The sequence below is a fragment of the Tenrec ecaudatus genome, chromosome 1 (assembly GCF_050624435.1).
Source record: "Tenrec ecaudatus isolate mTenEca1 chromosome 1, mTenEca1.hap1, whole genome shotgun sequence".
Taxonomy (NCBI): domain Eukaryota; kingdom Metazoa; phylum Chordata; class Mammalia; order Afrosoricida; family Tenrecidae; genus Tenrec; species Tenrec ecaudatus.
The window spans coordinates 70,753,629-70,759,628 of NC_134530.1; the positions used below are offsets into that span (position 1 = coordinate 70,753,629).

A 6,000-nucleotide genomic window follows, 5' to 3' on the forward strand; every position below is an offset into this window, starting at 1 on the left:
GACTGCTTTCCAACTTGAGCAGTGGTTCACCTTCCTAATGCTGTGACCCTTTAATACAGTTTCTCATGAGTGGTGACACCCAACCATAAAGTTATTTTTGTTGCTACTTCATCACTGTCATTTTGCTACTGTTATGAATCGGCCGACCCCTGTGAAAGGGGCCACGACCCACAGGTTGAGAACTGCTGAACTTGAGGATCTCATCTTCTGGCACTGTATGGGACAAGGTTCCATTATTCATAAGGTTTCGGTCACTAATCTCTCAAAAGTGGCAGCCTATTCCTTCTTCTCATATTCTGTTCTTAGCCAGGAAGCTCTGCTGCTACCTGTTCCCCATGGATGATCCTACTGGTATTTGAAATACTCACGGTAATGCTTCATTTTTCAATCAAAATCAGTTAAAATATCTATGGCGTTAGCAGTTGTTTCTGCACTTAATTGTTGATTCACTTCACTTAGGGAAGTGGTTCTCAACTTCCTAATGCCACAACCCTTTAATACAGTTCCTCATGTTGTGGTGACCCCCAACCATAAAATTATTTTTGCTGCTACTTCATCACAGTAATTTTGCTACTGCTTTGAATCGGGCCACCCTGTGAAAGGGTCGTTGGGCTCCCAAAGGGGTCATGACCCCCAGGTTGAGAACCGCTGACAGGGCAAGACAAAGATTACTTCTCCTAAACTGCTCTAGATACTATGAAGCTGTGGGCTTCATGCTCAACATTGACTTGTCCCTTCCTAAAACTTGCAAACGGATGGTGTCTTGGGTATTGTCCCATAAACTTATTGTGTTAACCACTTATTTTGCTAATCCTCCAAGTTTAACTATAAATTTCTTATTTTTTCTTGCTTTAATTTTAGAAGAATTCTTGTAGCTCTGATGGGCACCCTTTTCAAACTGATATCCCACTTAGTGCTTAAACAAGATGCTGTTCAAACATGCCATAATTGAATGTTTCTTTGGTGCAAAACATGTGAAATTTATGCATGCTTTTTTCCCAGTATGCATTTTCATGAACTTTTGAGGTTCCTTCATGTAAGTGTTTATTATTTAAGTATATGTACATATGTATATTTTTCCTTAAGATTATATGGTAGATTTTCAATTACTTGCATCCAGAAAGTTACTATAGATTTATCTATAATCAGGGAATAATTGAATAAATAATAATTGTACATTATTTGTTTGATTATTCTCAACTGTCCTTAAAAAATTTAGGGACCCATTTAATAACATGCAAAATGCTCAAAGTATAATGGGAAGTGAAAATATACAATTTCAATGCTTGGAAAAATATTTACATCCACACAAAACTGTTATTAATAATTACCCTGATGTAGATTTGCATTCTTTTTACTTCACTCACTTTGGTTTTATTCGGGCTATATTAGAAACATTTTCCATGCTGTTGCAGTCTTTTTAATTTTCATCATTATTGCCATCATTAAGAATGTGTCATAATTTATTAAGGGAATCCAATTAGGTTTTTAGCAGTTTTTCCCTATTTTAACCCACTACTTCACTGTTATGTGCATTTTCTTGTAGAGAACATTTTTTACCCTACATTTTGGATTATTTGCTTAGGAGCTTTTTAAAAAATAGAATCATTAGAATGGAACATTTCTATTAGTCATTAGCAATTTTGGCCACAATACTTATTCTAAGGGCTGTATCTATTTCCTCCCACATTTGAAGGATAGGCAAATATCCAGTGAATGCTTCAACAGGCAATGTATTTGATAATCTAATAGATCTAAAAAAAGGTCACTTTTTTGATTTTGCTTTAATCTGCATTTCTCTGATGACTGGTAAATTAGAATATTCTTCAGTTTCTTAATTCAGTTTTGTGATTTACCAGTTCCCTATCTTCTGCTCCTTAATTCATTGGAGTCTTTGTGATTCTCTAATGGAATTGTATGGAGTATTTTGAGAACAAAGGTGAGAATGTGGTGTTTAAAACTGTGAAATATATGCCAAATAGCACCAATAACGTTCAAACCAAGGCCCCTGTTTATGATAATTCTATTAAAATATATGCCTCCTTTTCTTCTCTTCTTTTCTCCCAAATAAGCCAATAACTGGATTATCACCACATTGTGCTACTACATTGGGTCTCCCTCTGGTCTCCCTGCCACTATGATCTATGTTGCTTGAAAGGATTATACAAATGCAAGCAGCTTTCCAAAGCAAAGCTTTTGGCCAAATGGGGAATATTTCAGATTTTGTGAACCAAGAGGCAAAATTAAGGATATTATATAGGTACTTATATGAAAATAGAAAAAGACAAATATTCATAAAGTTTTGTTTTTTTACTATTATGTACTTTTAAAAATTTCCTTTTATATAATTTTATTTTGAACCTGAAAAAGCTTTATATTAATATGAAATAATTAAATGTGCAAAAGAACCATAATTAAATAGGACCAAAAGCTCTATGGCTCTCTCCACCTGGCCGTCCTGTGGGTAGGGCTGGCCCAGGTGCTCTTGGCTCCGCCAGCCTGCTGCAGCAATCCTTGGGAGAATGCCCCCAAGCCACCATCATGCCTGGGCACTTACAGGAAGGCTTCGGCTGTGTGGTCACCAACCAATTTGACCACGTATTGATGATGAATAGGATCCCTTCGAGGTGGTGAAGGCCACAGAAAACAAGAAAAAAGGAGCCAGTGAGGGCAGTGTGGTGTCCCTGGGGCCAAGAGTGCAGCTCAGGCCACAACCCAGACCAACTCCACTGTGGCAGGGTAAAAGGTCTCAGAAGGATCGCAAGAACCCACTGCCCCTCAATGCTGGTGTGCCTGACAAGAAAGAGGAAACACAGCGCCTGTTTCATGTAAGATTGTGATGAGCTGTATGAGCCTCCGAATAAAATGATTAAAAAAACATACTTGTGCACGTAAAAAAAGAAAGAAAGAAAGACAGTAAAACTTGGGTAGAAGGTGTAAGGCGTGTGGGAAGAAGAAGTGATCAACAACTTAAGGGTGGAGGGAAACGAATTGATGAAAAAAGCAGAAAAGTGACCACCTCAGGAAAGATGATTTGAAGAACCACTTGAAGAAAAAGGTGAAGGAGGAGATTTTTCCGTCGATAAGCCAATTATTGACTGATGTATCCAAGGCTGGGTAGTCTTGGCAGAGGCCGAGGACCTGGAATGGGAAGACGAGACAAACTGATTCTTGCGGCAAACATGAATTTGAATAGGCATAGAAGTAATAGATCTTTTTCACATTACAGTGGCCTGAAACACGAAGACCAATGTGGAGATAGCAGATCTCACAACTGGGGAACTGTCGAGGAGGAATTGTGACTTGGATCAATCAAATGTAATGGAGGAAACACCTGAAGGTGAAGAATATGGAGAATGAAGTTGAAGAAGTAGAGAGATGACATTGGATGAGTGGAAGGCTACTCAAAACAAGAATCGGGCAAAAGTAGAATTTAATATTCTAAAATCCAAATGAAGGTTTTTTTTTTTTTTTCAAAGGAAGGTTCTGATGGGCAGTGGAAGAAAGGATATTTTCTTCATAATTCAAAAAGAAAGGAAGCTCATGCTGAAGATTCTGTTTTGGGCCATCATTTCCAGAACCCAGAAAATGATATAACATCTCTGCTGAAGATTAATTTTGGAGACCTTGGCTGCCCAGGACCTGGTGGCAGGGGAGGAGGAGGAAGGTGTGCCATGGTGGACAATAGTGGCAGCAGGATGGACAAGTCAAGTGCTTCTGCTCCTGATGTAGATGACGTAGAGGCATTCCCAGCTCTGGCTGAACTGGATTTGCCGTAGGACAACAGTTCTCAACCTGTGGGTCACGACTCCTTTAGGAGTTTAACGATCCTTTCACAGGGGTCCTTTTACAGTCATGATGTAGCAGCGAAAATAATGTTATGGTTGGGGGTCACCACAACGTGAGGAACTGAATTAAAGAGTCACGGCATTAGGAAGATTGAGACCCACTGCCATAGGAACCACAATCCTGGTTCCTTCAGGGACCCTCTTCTCTGAGGCTTTGCATGCGTAAGGATCCAATAACTAAGAAAAAAAAAGGCTCATTCATACCATTCACACTTAAAGACTGAATTTCATGTTTGAAACGGAGCTTCTCTTGTTGCACAGGAGTAGCAAATATGGTCATCAGTTTTGTATTCTGAAATGTATTGGTAGCAGGGATGTTTTCATAATTTTCAGAGATTATGCATTTTTCATGAATACTTTTGTATTGCTGTTTGCAAATATATGCATTTCCACACTTGAAATATAGGTGCGAACAGTGTGTGCCAGTTTTTTAAAAAGCTCTACGTACATTTTCTGTGAATCAATATGCCCACAGACTTTCAAAGCTGTGAAAATGCAATCAAGAGCACAACACAGTTTGGTCACTAAACTCAATGACTTTAAATGATTTTCAGTTTCTACAACTAAACAGCATTTTGAATGGTGAAAACACAGATAGTAGATTGTCATATTGAATGCTTTTTCTTTAAAACACACTTCCAGTCTCTGATGTTTTACAAAACAGCCTTAAAGGAAGAAGTGACATCTTTTCGATAGTACTTAAGATGCTCAATCAACAGAACTAGAAGCAGTGTAACAGAAACAGGAAAGTCTTCACCGCTGTGTGATTTCAGCAGGCTAAGCTGGATGGTGGACTGAAATATTACTACAAACTGGGACAAAACCTATACAATACCACTAAGCAAGAACACTTTCCATTTGCATTCTGCATTAGCCAAACTAAAATGCTTATCATTCTCTATAACCTACGTACATCTCCCCAAGTTCACTCCTGTGTTTATACTCCTCCATGATGCCTCGGTAACAAAGTACATACCTTGGGAATCTGCTGCCTTCTTTAGGCTTTTCTGGAACCTATCTTTTCTTTTGTATCTTCATAGAACAGGGGTTGCCTATTTATGATGACTTGTACATGTTTTCTTTCTTTTTTTCTCTCCCCAGTCATTTTATTGTCATATAACGCACATTTCATACGATTCAATAGTTCAGTCACATGAAGAGTCGTACTATCATCACCAGGATGAGCTGCAGAACATTTTTTTCATTTAAAAAAATCGTTTTATTAGGGGCTCAAACAACTCTGATCACAATCCCTACATGCATCAGTTGTGTAAAGCACACTTGTATATTTATTGCTCTAATCATTCTCAAAACATCCGCTCTCCACCCAAGCCCCTGGCATCAGCTCCTCATTTCCCCCTCCCTCCCTGTTCCCCCATGAGCCCTTGATAATTTATAGATTATTATTTTGTCATATCTTGCCCTGTCTGACATCTCCCTTGACCCACTTTTCTGTTGTCCGTTCGCAGGAAGGAGATCACATGTAGATCCTTGCAATCGGTTCCCCTTTCCAACCAACCCTCCCTCTACCCTCCCAGTATTGCCACTCAGACCACTGGTCCTGAAGGGATCATCTGCCCTGGATTCCCTGTGTGACCAGTTCCTACCTGTACCAGTGTACATCCTCTGGTCTAGCCAGACTTGCAAGGTAGAATTGGAATCATGATAGTCCCTAAATGCTCGCCCCCTCCCCCACTATCATGTTTTATTTCTTAAAAACACCATGTGTGAGTCATTTATGTGTGTTCCTCAGCAGACAGCATGAACAAACATTCCATAGATACTTGTAGAATTCCAGATTAAGTTCTGGGGGACAAAGTTTAATTTTAGAGAAGTAATCCATCTTTAGGGGCTTCTATCATAAATTGTATGAAAAAAAAAACTCCTATCTAACTTATTGCTCCAGGAAAACTTGCATCAGTGCCCTCTTTCTTTGTCCTTTGATGAATGATCCGATAGTGTCAATTCTCAAGGCTCATACCCACTACTTATGGAGCCCCCGTGGTGTAGTGGTTAGATGTTGGGCTTCAGTCTGCATGATGAGCAGTTCAAAACCACCAGGAGCTCTGAGGGAGAAAGACTGGGCATTCTATTTCCATAGACAGTTACAGTCTTGGAAACCCACAGGGGGTCGGTATAAGTCAGCATTGAC

At 39.4% G+C, this 6,000-nt stretch overlaps 1 pseudogene; it reads left to right on the forward strand.

Moving 5' to 3' along the window:
• Nucleotides 1-2,541: 2,541 nt before the first annotated feature.
• On the forward strand, nucleotides 2,542-3,779 carry LOC142426109 (SERPINE1 mRNA-binding protein 1 pseudogene; annotated as a pseudogene).
• Nucleotides 3,780-6,000: the final 2,221 nt, after the last annotated feature.